This window comes from Mytilus galloprovincialis, chromosome 1, assembly GCF_965363235.1.
Source record: "Mytilus galloprovincialis chromosome 1, xbMytGall1.hap1.1, whole genome shotgun sequence".
In the NCBI taxonomy this organism is placed as follows: domain Eukaryota; kingdom Metazoa; phylum Mollusca; class Bivalvia; order Mytilida; family Mytilidae; genus Mytilus; species Mytilus galloprovincialis.
Genome location: NC_134838.1, coordinates 107632723 through 107646482, shown reverse-complemented (window position 1 = coordinate 107646482; position 13760 = coordinate 107632723).

Here is a 13760-nt window from a genome sequence, read left to right as displayed (position 1 = left end):
AGTCTTTTATCTAAAAAAAGTACTAGATTCGTCTCAGAATATATATGCTTCGTGCATTTTGTTCAAAATTTAAATAACTTTTGAAGATTCGTAAAGCTGCGCTTTTCTGTTTTTACCATAACCAGAAACGCTTAATTTTTTGATTCAAAAAGCAAATAAGACATTGATGCTCTTTTTCGTAACGTTTACACAGTGATTAACTGTTACTTATGTAAATAAAGTTAATTGTACGAAATAAATTAGATAACCATTATATATTTCGTATAAACCAGACCAAACAGGTGTGAAGCAGTTTGCAACTAGACTACTAGCCTACTTCTGTGTTTCATAATCCTGTTATTCAAGTCAAGTTTGTATTTTCATATTGGTTAACTTCTTTCAGTAAATATTGTGATTACATATATTTATTGGGCGATATTTTGAAATCTTGTTCACTTATTTACTTAAACGATATGACCAACGTACGAATTGCTGACGTTTCAAATGATTTGTGATTCCCATGCATGTATGACCAGTACTTCGTAATTTTTGGATGATGGTATTCTTAAAAACTTTGAAACAATTATGCATTTTCACATATTTTAACTTCTTATTGTATTTCATTAACACATGTCAGGTTATGTGTCAACGTAAATTGAATTCAGAATACGCTTCATTTCCAACACGATTTTATAAAATGTTCAAAAGGTACGGTGCAGTATATGTTTTCTAATTTATTTTTTATTTCAAAAATAAAGTGATCAAAGGTTTTAAAACGCCATATGAATTAAATTGTAAATCATAAAAAAGCATGCAATAGAAAAAATGTATCCATGAATAATATCGTCCTGAACATGCATAAAATATCTGCCACTGGATGTTAAGCAACCAACATCTAATCAATCAATCAATCAATCCATGAATTATGAGAATGTTACTTTGCGAAATTAACACCAATTCGCTATTAAATAGTTTGAAGCGGCATTGTATGTTTCTTTTATTCATATTCCACAAATATTAGATTTCTATATAATTTATTTTTAGATATTTTGAAATTTTGGTCTTAATGGCAGATCTTTGATTGATTCTATTTGAATTTATTCACAACTTTTATACACTCGGGACGATTTAGAGCTTGACTGTTGTATACACATCTGAATATACATGAAGCCCTCTGGATGTTTTTGAGGTTTTTTTGTTGTGTAACTGTCTCATTGATGTACATCCCAATATCTCCATTTATTCATATAGAAACCTACAAATATAATTTATACTAAAGATAAATCAATCTTGGACATGCCCCGACTTCAGAAAAGGATTTGTTTAATCAAATGCAATGGTATACACCTAAGGCACAGGGATACATTCTGCAGCACAGACAAATTCATATATAAAGTTGCATGTAGCAGGATGAGAAAGTCAACTGAAACATTTCTTAATTTATAGAAATATAGTTTATAAAGTGTATTGTATATTGAATTATTAATTTACAGAGTTACAACAACGGCGTTCATGCCAAAACATCCAGGAAATATGAACAGCGTTTTGTTACACATGACTTTTGCCTGAATATGAATTTGTACCTTTTTACCCTGTACTCAAATTAACGGTCCTTCATCTGTTTTAATTGGGCTATTGATAACTTATTCTTTCTTAATTGATTTCATAAACAAATAATATGTAAAGAACAAATGTCCATTCTTTCCTGACACGTGGATGTATATATAAAATACAAGTGTCACTTTTTTATTTTGAAAAAAAATAATATATATAATAAATTATTTCATTTGATACATTCATGAGGGTTAACGCCTTCTATGTATCAGTTAGGTCTTTTGTTTAAGGTCATTCATATAATTCACTTATATGATTTACTTGGATATTATTTTATCAGATTTGGTGCATCCCAAAGTTCGAAGTACGTTATTATTTTAAAAATCTGTTACTTTACGTTTTATTGACACCTCAACAATATACCTAAGTTATTGTACTATATACATTCAGTGATAGTACGGGTTTTTCAATTCCCAAAACCCTAAGGTGAATTCAGTACACACTGAAAGAATATTTAATTGTATTGAAAAAGTTGGTGTATTATTTTTCTTGTATATTTATCATAAATTATTAAGGGCATTTGACTAAGAAGACACATGCGGATTACTGTGCCTCATGAATTCTGTAAACGGTTTTTTTTTTTTAAAAACTCCAATGTGGTCTTAAAACCATGCCAAAGATTAAGCATTTGGTGGTGCTAATGCAATTTCTAGCACAATTTAGCATTGCATTTTATTTTTGGCAAATATTAGAATAAAAATCAAACGTTTTCATTTGGCATTTCTACATTCGGTGTGTTTAAAAATGTAGCTTGGTTATTATACAAGGAATGAAAACATACTTGCAAAATTTATGAGGTCGATTTAGAAAAGTTTTTTTCCTGGAAAATACGGCGTTATTGAAGATGACTTTGCCCTAAACTTGTTTTCTCAGAAATAAAATGTTCAAATTCACACATTTAAATGACAACGAAAAGTTATTCACAAAAACAAATAAAACACAACGTGGTATATATGCTTACCGCAGTGTAATAACTTTCGAACCAAGAAGATGTTTAAACGACTTAATATAGTGATGGGACAGAAACATGAATACCGTATATGATTATATTATGATATATTAAGTGATGAGTAACTTGTATATATAATTTTTTTTTATTAATTATAGTCAGTTACATTGACAGTTATAAGGAAGTATATTCAATTAAACAAACCAATACAGTAGGTATAGGTGATTCATACCAATTGTTTACATTGTAGCAAAACTTTCAGTTGTAAGACTTACTTCCTTGTTTAACTCCATAATCATTATAATTGATTCTTGATTTTAGCACCTGTCAAAATGAAGCTGCCAGTCTGTATTTGTAAAAGACATATACTATAAAGGCAACAGTAGTATATCACTATTCAAAAGTCATAAATCGATTGAGAGAAAACAAATCCGGGTTATAAACTGAGGTAACACACCAACTATAAAAGAGGGACGAAAGATACCAAAGGGACAGTCAAACTCATAAATCTAAAACAAACTGACAACGCCATGGCTAAAAATGAAAAGGACAAACAAACAACAGCACACAACAAAAATATTGATTGAACAGTGTGAATAAAGGCTCATTATAGCTTATGGTATGCCCTTATTTGCATATTATGCCGTCTCTAAATAAAGCTTATTTATTATTTATAATTAGTCAGTCAATGAAAAGAATGCACATTATTTTACATTGTAATTCTATCACCTCAGTCTCTAATAAAAATTAAAATCACAAAAAATACTGAACTCAGAGGAAAATCAATTCGGAAAGTCCATAATCACATGGCAACAACAAATAAAAAAACGCATCAAAAACGAATGGACAAGAACTGTCATATTCCTGACTTGGTACAGGCATTTTCAAATGTAGAAAAAAAAGCTTCATTCTATAGTTTTCTACATTTGGACTGTCTTTAATTTGATATCGCCATAAAGAATATATTGTACTTTAATTGCACTAGGTTATAAATATGATTTGGCCGATTCAAAAACAACATTGGCTATTTCTAAGGGAAAATATTATATATCCTAATTTGTATGAAGATTAGGACATCAATATATATGCATCAAGTTTCGCTTATTATTTTATGTTATATTTATTTCATTACACATGGCACAAGTTCCAAAAGCATGGACGTGCATTAAAACAGGAATGACAAAAGTAATACTTCACAATTATTCTGTAAACCACATTCTTACTTCCCAAGGAAGCCATATGTTGTCATGTCAGAAATCCTCATGTAGGAAGTCACAATTATTGTAGAATTATTACATAATTTCCACACTGTAAGTGGGACAAGTTTTTTTTGTGTTTATCGTTCTACATATTTTGCATTGTCACTTTTAGTAAGATGATCTGAATTATTGTTGAAAGATTTAGGACGAAAGACTCAATTTAGCATGTGATAAGTTTGCAGGTATCTTACCAATAGCTTCTATTTATATACAACCAGCAAAATATGATACATAATATATTAAAGTGACATTGCAGAATGCAAAAAAGAAAAATCGAAAGATCTGTTGGAGTACATTCAATCTAGGTCTCTGTCCTCTTATTTGACGTTTCTACCTTCGAAAAAAAGTGTTCGTTTACAGAATTTGCCGCATATCTATACATGTTAAATATGTTCTTGTAACGCGCAGTTCCCCAGAACAATGAGCTACATGTGTAAAATAATAAAAACAAGACTGAATTATTTCTATTTTCAGGGCAAATATTATGTAAATATTGTAACAGATTTTTAACTATCTGCAACAGAAGTTCCTGACACGACACCATTTGTTCGTTTTATTCTTTTCGTAGAAGGTGTAAATGTGGTTTATAGACTTAGTTTTGATGTTTTGACGGAATGCTTTACTATCAAGGCTATCACAGATCATTTAATTTTATTATTATTGTTACAATACATGTGGTCTATATTCGAGCCACGTTCTTTGGATTAGAACCACTACATTTCCTCAGAAATAATTAGAATGACATAATTATATTAAGATTTTGTACGATTTTTTTTTATTGTAGAATTATTGTCATAGAATATTCCACACTTTGCGAACACAAGACATGCATTTAATTAATTTTGAATTTATTAAGACAGAAATTCAAAATATTATTTATGTTTTTTACTGTTGAGCTTTACTGTTTATTATAAGAAGCTGGAATTCAAAATTTGTTCATGCTAATTCAATATCCTAAATTTTAGGACCCCATTGAAATACTTTTTTGCTTTGGTGGGTCATCCGTAGGTAAAAACATTACATAAAAAAATTACATTTATTACAATATCGTAAGGTTTTTCAGTCCGTTTCTATGTATGTTGTTGTTCAGTATTTCTGTTGTTTTGGTATTTTCCTCTTATAGTTGACGAGTTTCCCGCGGTTTAAGTTTGCTTAATCGAAATATGAGTACTGAATAGCGGTATACAACTGTTGCCTTTATTTATTCAGCATTTAGCAATATGTTAAAAATCTGCTTTGTATTAATTGCCGAAAAAAAATTAATATTACTATATAGAGTACTTCGTTATATTCCTAAAGTGAATTGAGTTAATTGTGAAATCATAAGGACAAAGTTTCCATCTTAGTGCATGAAGCAATTATTCCTCCAATCATTTACTGAATGAGTAATGTGCTATACCAAACGCCCTTGTCACATATGATATTGATTATTTCTCTGTACTTTATATTACAAGGAAATCAGTTGACATAAAATATCGGTACAGTTTAGATGCAAATGATACAAACAATACTCTAATTTTCTAATGATAATGTACATTTAATCTGTTACATTGGTAAAAGTGTCATTGTTTTCTTCGAAATTATGACATGGAAAGGACTTACAATTTTTTAATTAATTCTTTTGGTAAATATTTTTGTAAGCCTGTAAAAATGGCATGTACCATTGAAGGTATGTGGTATGATTGCCAATGAAATAACTGTCCAAAAGAACATAAGGACGTGATGTCAACTATTATAGGGCAATTTACGACCTTCAAAATTTATAAACGGTTTGACAAATGTGAACAATTTGTTAACAGAAAACTAACGACTTGATTTATTGAACCTGAAGTAACACACGTATGAACTGCCAAAATACCCCAAACATTTTAAAATTATATCAATATCTGCACCGCTAGTAACAATATGCAATGTTTGATCATGCCTAAACAATGTCGGTGGTAGCTTAAAATATATATACCTTTAGAGACACTAGCTAAAGATCAATTGGGAATATCAAGTGTGTTGTTCGTTTGATCATAACATGTTCTGGTCGCTGTTATTTGCATAGATTAAACAGTACAAAACCTGCAAACCCTGGAAAGAAATTATAATCGTTAAACTGTGTACTAGAAAAGAAATTTAAAACATATTTTTAATTTTAAGTGTCTTTTTATAATCTGTTTATTCTACTTAATATTTTACATAAGAAAACTTTTAGGTTGTTACAATCCCACTGACGATTCTAAATCTATTTTACATGTTAAAGCCCACACAATGGTAGAATTTACCAATACAAATTCAAACAATCACAGAGCATTTGTGATTTATAAGAGCTTAAGTCTAGTTTTTAATATTTTGATATGACCTGTTTACCTATTTTCTATATTAAACGCTGCTTGGATTTTAAATTTTTTTTTGCAGACAGCCAAATGTTTGTCATTTGATGCACAAAAATTCAAAAGAATTTCATATTCCCGGAATTTAAATAGTTTTTATTACTTAATTTCCTGCGCCAAATATTTCATAGTGAGGATGTTTAGCACAAATATAGAAGAATGTAAAAGTTCATACAGATAAATGAACTTTTTTTGTCTGTGAATTACCCATGATAGCCGATTAAGAGGACTGTTACCTTATTCCAAGAAATATGTTTTAAACATTTAGGGATTACATCTTCAACTAACTATTCCCACCTTTTTAGATATATTGTAAAACAGATCAAACAGATTAATGAACTTAAAGTGTTTTACTTCTGGCGTATTAATTTATAAGCCTGGTACCTTTGATAACTATTTACACATCTAGGGTATCACCAGCCCAGTAGTCAGCACCTTGGTGTTGACATGAATATCAATTATATGGCCATTTGTATAAATTTGCTGCTTGAAAAGTATGAATTATTCGAAATACTAAGGTTTTCTTATTCCAGGCATAGATAACCTTAGCCGTATTTGACTTTTTGGGAATTTGGGGTCATCAATGGTCTTCAACTTTGTACTTGTTTGGTTTCCTAACTATTTTGATCTGATCGTCACTGATGAGTCTAATGCAGACGAAACGAGCGTGTGGCGTATTGAATTATAAGCCTGGTACATGTGATAACTATGTGTCTGTAAAATACAGATTAAAGCCGTTCAAGGGTACTGTACTTATTTTTTAAAAATATGTCGTTAGATTTAGGGATTGCATCTCCAACGGACTATACCCTCTTTTTTTAGATATATTGTTTAAAAGTTCAACCTGATTAATGAACTTAACGTTTTTTCGTCTGTTAATTACCCATTAAAGCCGTTCAAGGAAACAAGAAAATATGTCTTCAACATTTAGGGAGTGAATCGCCAACTGAATTTACCTACCTCATCTTTCTTTGAGTTGATACGATAGCTTTACCCTGCTTTTGTGTTTTGAATATAAGAAGCATCGCAATAACTTGATTACAATAAAGTGAAATGTGTTTATTAAAAGCATTGAATAATACGGTCATAATTTTGTTCTTGCTTCCATAATTTTGATAAGTGATTTACTTCATACGTTAAGGTTTATTATTTTCTTTAACTTTTGATGTATATGTATAAGGAAACAAGCTCCCATTCTGATTGACACGTGTTGCCAGCGTATTCAGCAGCTAAATACAAGCGTCATTTTGTATTCTGAAAGCAATATGTATTATAATTTAATTATTTCACCTGACACTTTTGGGTTTACGAAGGCCAACGCCTTCTGACCAAAAATAATACCAATTGTTTGCTTTTTGTTATGTTCTTTATTTAAATATTTTTGTAAATTGTTTTGATACAACCGACCGTGCAAGACTCTCATTGATAGTCAAGGTCGTTTAAAACCACCCTCATCATCGAATAGCGAAATTTTCAGTTCACTTTAAAATTATATCTATAAAAGTGAAAAGTAGGTCATTTTAAATCTTAAAAAAATGAACTGAAATGCTTATATATTAACTTCAGTATAACTTATATTCAGGATACATTCCATTAATAATTAGACACACTGATACACGAACGTACCAACATACGGTCGGATAGATTGAAAGACAGGGATAAATATGTAGGACTCGGAGGTGCGATGGGGACGCGGAAGTGCGATGGTCAGGCTGAAGAGCGATGGTCTACGCCACAGTGCGATAATGCTATCGCTGAAGTGCGATCCTTTGTCATGACGTTTTCTGATACAACGTTATTACAAATCGTCTGAAAATGCAGACAGGATCATAAGATGATTTGTAGTTTAAAGTTTCATGCGTACAAAGAAACGGAAATAGAATGCAACGAACGATTCAAGTCCCAAACAGTTTTGAACATTGAGTGTGGAGGTTACCAAAATATGTAAATCAATGGAAACAAGGCGGCTAAACGATTAGATGATCTTGGTTTCCAGGTGAGCTAACTAGTATTCGGAAGTACAAAATATATGCCGGAAACGTTTTGTACAAATGATTTTGTGTTGAAAACTTAATAATAAGATCAAATTAATTATAAGCATTTTTTTTCGTTATATCAAGTAGCGATAATATTGTTTTATTCAGCGGCTTGAGATGAATCCTGCTTTGTAAGAAAACATACAATCTCAACAATTCTATTGTGCTTACAGCGTTTATCTCGTCTGCAACGGGATAGCTAAAGATTAAATCCGATTGGTCATGAGTAGAGAAGCAACTTATTACCCACTATGAGTCAATCATAAAACAGTTATGATATCAATTAAATGGATGGCTGGGTGTTGTGAGCAATTTCTTAGCTATGGTATGACAAAAACAAGTTACTAGTATATTTGTTAAAATAAGTTTGATCCTGCTTAGTGAGTACTGTTAAACGGCACACTGAACCCGTTTTTTTATCGCAGTTGAACACGCAATATAAAGACATATCTCGAAAACCACATCGGTGACTCCAAATTTTGTTTCGCTTAAAATTTCGAAATAAGTATGATCTATCTTTTTGTAAAATTTCAATGATTTATTATTAGTAGACTAAATATAGATAGTGTGATTTCCCTTTAATCTGAACAATCCAGTCTATTTTCTGATCACTTACTGCTGTAAGCTAATATAAGCGGATGATTAGCATATTAAAAAATAAAGTCTTTGGTTTGACCTAAAAAGAAATAAAAACCCGATCTCTCAAAAACGAGGCTAGCACGCTAACCACTACACCTCCACATTGAATATGATTCCACCTTCAGACCGTCGCATTTAATATATAAAACAACGTCCAAATTTGACCATAGCACTTCAGCGTACCCACCAACGCATTTCGCCGTTTTTAACGACAAGTTAGCGTCATAATGTCACCATCGCCCTCCAGCGTGTTAACCAACACACTTCAGCGTAGACCATCGCACTTCAGAGTGACCAACGCGTTTCGGAGTACCATCGCGGTACCGAGTCCTACAAATATATATACACTTCTCCTTTGTAGCGGGGGTTTACATTGATGCTTAAATACGCCTTTGCGTTAAAAGCTTTACGGTCAAAAGAAGGCTAAAATGAATACCATTATACATTCAGGGTCAATCTTGCTTGAGGAACAAGCTTGAGGAATCTTACATAATACGTTAATATGTTCTTGTCCTTAAAATGCATCAATTATCTACCACTGGACATTAACCAAACAGCTATATATATATTTATTAAATCTCTCGTGATATATCTCACTCAAAGTTAGTGGTTGTTTTATTTTATTGATTAATAACTTCTGCTTTGTATTAAAACATTTGACTTTTCTATACTTTACACAAGTATTCCCGATTCCAAACTAAAAGACAAATTCAAAGAGTTGGTATTGCTTTGTTTCATAAAAAGGAATGACCAAGGGTTGATATAAGTATCTTGTCTTAGGAAGGGAGAAGTCCTACTTTGTATAAATACACTCTGATTAAAACAAAAAATTTTATATAATCAAAATGTTTGATTTTTTTATTTACAACATTTTTGTCACGTTTGGATAACTTTTTGAAACAAACTATAGGCATTCCAGTAGGAAACAACTGTGCCTCTCTTCTTGTCGACTTGTTCCCTTATTCTTACGAGGCCGACTTCAATCAGGAACTTCTTAAAAAGAAAGAAAAGAAGTTAGCAGTATTCTTTATCTTTACTTTCCGCTATATTGATGATGTTGTCTCACCAAAAAAATCAAAATATGGTGACTGTATTGAACGTATTTGTCCCAACGAACTAAAAATAAATGATGTAACAGTATAGTGTGCATCTTGACTTACATCTAGAAATTGACTGTGAGGGTCGGGTGAAAACTAATCTTTACGACAAAAGAGATGATTTCGGCTTCCCAATTGTAAACTTTTCATTTCTATGTAACAACACCCAGCAGCGTCTGCATACGGAGTATATATCTTATTTCTTATCATGATGTTTTTTTTCTTGATAGAGGGTTGCTACTCACAAGGCAACTATTAAACCAAGAGTTCCAAATGGTGAAGTTGAAATTATTCCTTCGTAAATTTACAGGTCGCCATCACGAGTTGGTTGACCGTTATGTAATATCGGTTTCACAGATGATAAATATGATCTAGCGATTTAGGCTTATTACCGGGTTTGTACGAACATGAGAAATACAACGGGTGCTACATGTGGAGCAGGATCTGCTTATTCTTCCGGAGCACCGGAGATTACCCTAGTTTTTTGGTGGAGTATGTGTTGCTTAGTCTTTATTTTTCTATGTTGTGTTGTGCAATGTAGGTTGTCTTTATCATTTTCTTTTTTAGCCATGGCGTTGTCGGTTTGTTTTCGATTTATGAGTTTGAATTTCCCTCTGGTCACTTTCGCTCTTCTTTTTTAGTGTTGTTTTCATACGTTTCTTGCAATTATTGGATTATGATACATGTATATAAATATCGGGTTTTTTTTACTATTTACCATTATTTTAAAGTTTATGATTAAACTAAATTGTCATTTTGACACCTATCATTTTGTTTCTTACGTGAAATTCAAGTTATTATATGATGTCCTATGAAGATTGATTACTAGTTTTTTGTGTTGGGTAAATCTAGTTATTAATGATTCGACATATGGCATGATTTATTTTGTACAACTCTTTGCAAACTAATTTTACTTATATGGAGTTCACTTGGTGGGTGTTAATGTAGTTAGTGCATTAAATGCAGCAAACCATGAATATTTTAAACGAAAGGTTGACTTTGGATGCTTTCAATTATTGATAAAGGTTCTTTTGGCAATAGTTCTTTTACATTGTATACTCTGCTAATGACATGGAATCATAGCTACATACAGACACACAGTTTGTTTTTAAATTTGACATCACTAACCCGTTATCCCAGGACAATGATGCTGACATGAAAAAAACGTTTTGCTTTTTTAAAGAAAAAGGTCATTAATTAAAATGTCTTATTGACAACAAAGTCATACCTACTTATCATGTTCACCTTTAGATTTATTTCTTAATCCAGTGTTCCCAAACGTGTGGGGACGTTTCGTCCCAAAGGGTATCGCCAGCTTAGTAGTCAGCACTTCGGTGTTGACATGAATATCAATTATATGGAAATTTTATCCGATTACAAAACTTTGAATTTTTTTATAACAGGAATAGAATGTCTTAGCCGTATTTGGCACAACTTTTTTAAATTTTGGGTCCCCAATACTCTTCAAATTTGTACTTGTTCGGCTTTATAACTATTTAGATCTGAGTGTCACTGATGAGTCTTATGTAGACGAAATGCGCGTCTGGCGTCCTAAATTATAGTCCTGGTAGCTTTGATAAATCTTTACACAACTGAGTCGATGCCACTGCTGGTGAACGTCTTGTCCCAGAGGGTATCACCAGCCCAGTAGTCAGCACTTCGATGTTGACATCAATATCAATTATATGGTCATTTTTATAAATTTCCTGTTACAAAACTTTGTACTTTTTGAAAAAAACTGAGGATTTTCTTATCCTAGGAATAGATTACCTTAGCCGTATTCGACACAACTGTTAGGAATTTTTGGTCCTCAATGCTCTTCAACTTTGTACTTGTTTAGCTTAATAACTTATTTTGATCTGAGCGTCACTGATGAGTCTAATGTAGACGAAACGCGCGTCTGGCGTACTAAATTATAATCCTGGTACCTTTGATAACTATTTGGTCTTCTTCGACATAATCTTTAGATTAGAAATATTTACAGTTTTTGATATATACATTAAGATTTTCCTCAAAGTACCTCAATTATTGACTTGAAAATATAAATTCTATTTAAAGGATAATGCAATGACAGAAATATTCATATAGTGAGGATCCGCTTCAATTCCATCTTAGGGGATGTCTCGTTTTTAAATCACTTCGAATTTTAATCACTTTTGATTTTAGTCTCGAGTTGCCAAATATTTTCCTCTCTGCATCACTATAGATGATAACATGTGTTGTTGCAAAGAATATGTATATATGATTTCATATAAGTAAGTATCTACAATTGAGTTGAGCAGGTTGTTTTTTTTTTAAACCAAATACATGTATTTTTGCATCAAGTTATGACATACTTAAAGAAAAGGGACGTAGATTGATGATGTTTGGAATACATTGCTTGTATTAAACTCTATGACTTATACTACTCCAATACTTCAATACAGAAACATAAACTAATGATTGATACTGTTGAAATTCATTTCATCAACCTGTAGACTACACATTTCTATCTGGTGTATATAACACATGAGTAATCGGTATATTATAAACACCTCTTGTTTCATGTCCTGTATGTGTTTGTTTTTCACTTTACTTAACATTGAGTCTATAGAAATATAACATCAGTACAACTTAGATGTAATGATCATAGTCAATCAAGTGAATTATTGCAAAAAAGGTACCCTTATGTTTTCTATTGTATTGTAGTAAATTACAAATATAAGGTATTAGCCATCATAGTAAAAAAATGTGTATTGTACTTTCATTCTGTTAATAGGAATTAGAACAAAGAGTTGACGTAAATTTAATATACAAAGAAAAAGATAGTTTATATAGATGAAGTAATTGCATAATATATCCCGACACGTAAGAAGCAGCACAATTTACATTGATACAATTCGGCGATGCCTTGACAGTTTTTTTTAAGATCAGACGTAGTAAGGAAAGTATACAGTAGTATATCACTTATCAATCTTTTAAGTTTAGTGGTAGATTTGTTATTTATTTACCTCTTCTTGGCGATATTGCAAGTATATGAAATTGTAAAGTAGTTGTAATACATTGTTTGTAGTAGTAGTTATTTGTCTTTTTTTATTGTATTAGTGGTATGTTATATATTTATATATATATATATATATGAGGCACTATTATAATATTCTTAATTGTGGTCATTAAGCAACAGATTCTACGTTGATTGTGTTTGTTTATTTTTTGGGCATGGCGTTGAAAGTTAGGCTTATAGCTTGAATATCCCTTTGGTATCTTTTTGTTAGTCTTTCAATTAAAGGTTGTTAAAAGATTGTTATCAAATACTGTGTGCTTTATAAACTTAAGGATAGAATGGCATTCAGTTAATAAGTTGAATGAGTGATAGTAATACAACTTTATTTGAACTACATCAATAATTGTTTGTACATGTAACATCTAAAATTTTCAATGGAAACAGCAAAAGAATCTAAGACTGCACATAAAACACGGTTGCCATTTTGTGATTTGCTATTCATAATGTCGAGTCCATGCTGTGTTTTCCCGCATTTGGCATCCATTACCTGTACATCAATTCTTGGATTACTATATTCTGAAAAAGAAATAATGTATGTTTTAAAATAAAGGAAAAACGTATATCATTTTAATTTTAAAGGAAGCAACACAAAAATTACATGCATTTGATAGCATCCGTCATATAGATAGGTTGCGGTGAAGTCATAAAATAAAGTATTTACACATTTACAACATCTTAACCTGTAAATCTATCTCCTTGGTTGAATAAACATTATTTAAATGTTATTGATATCAAGTAAGGCTTTCTCTTTTTGTTTCTGATAAAT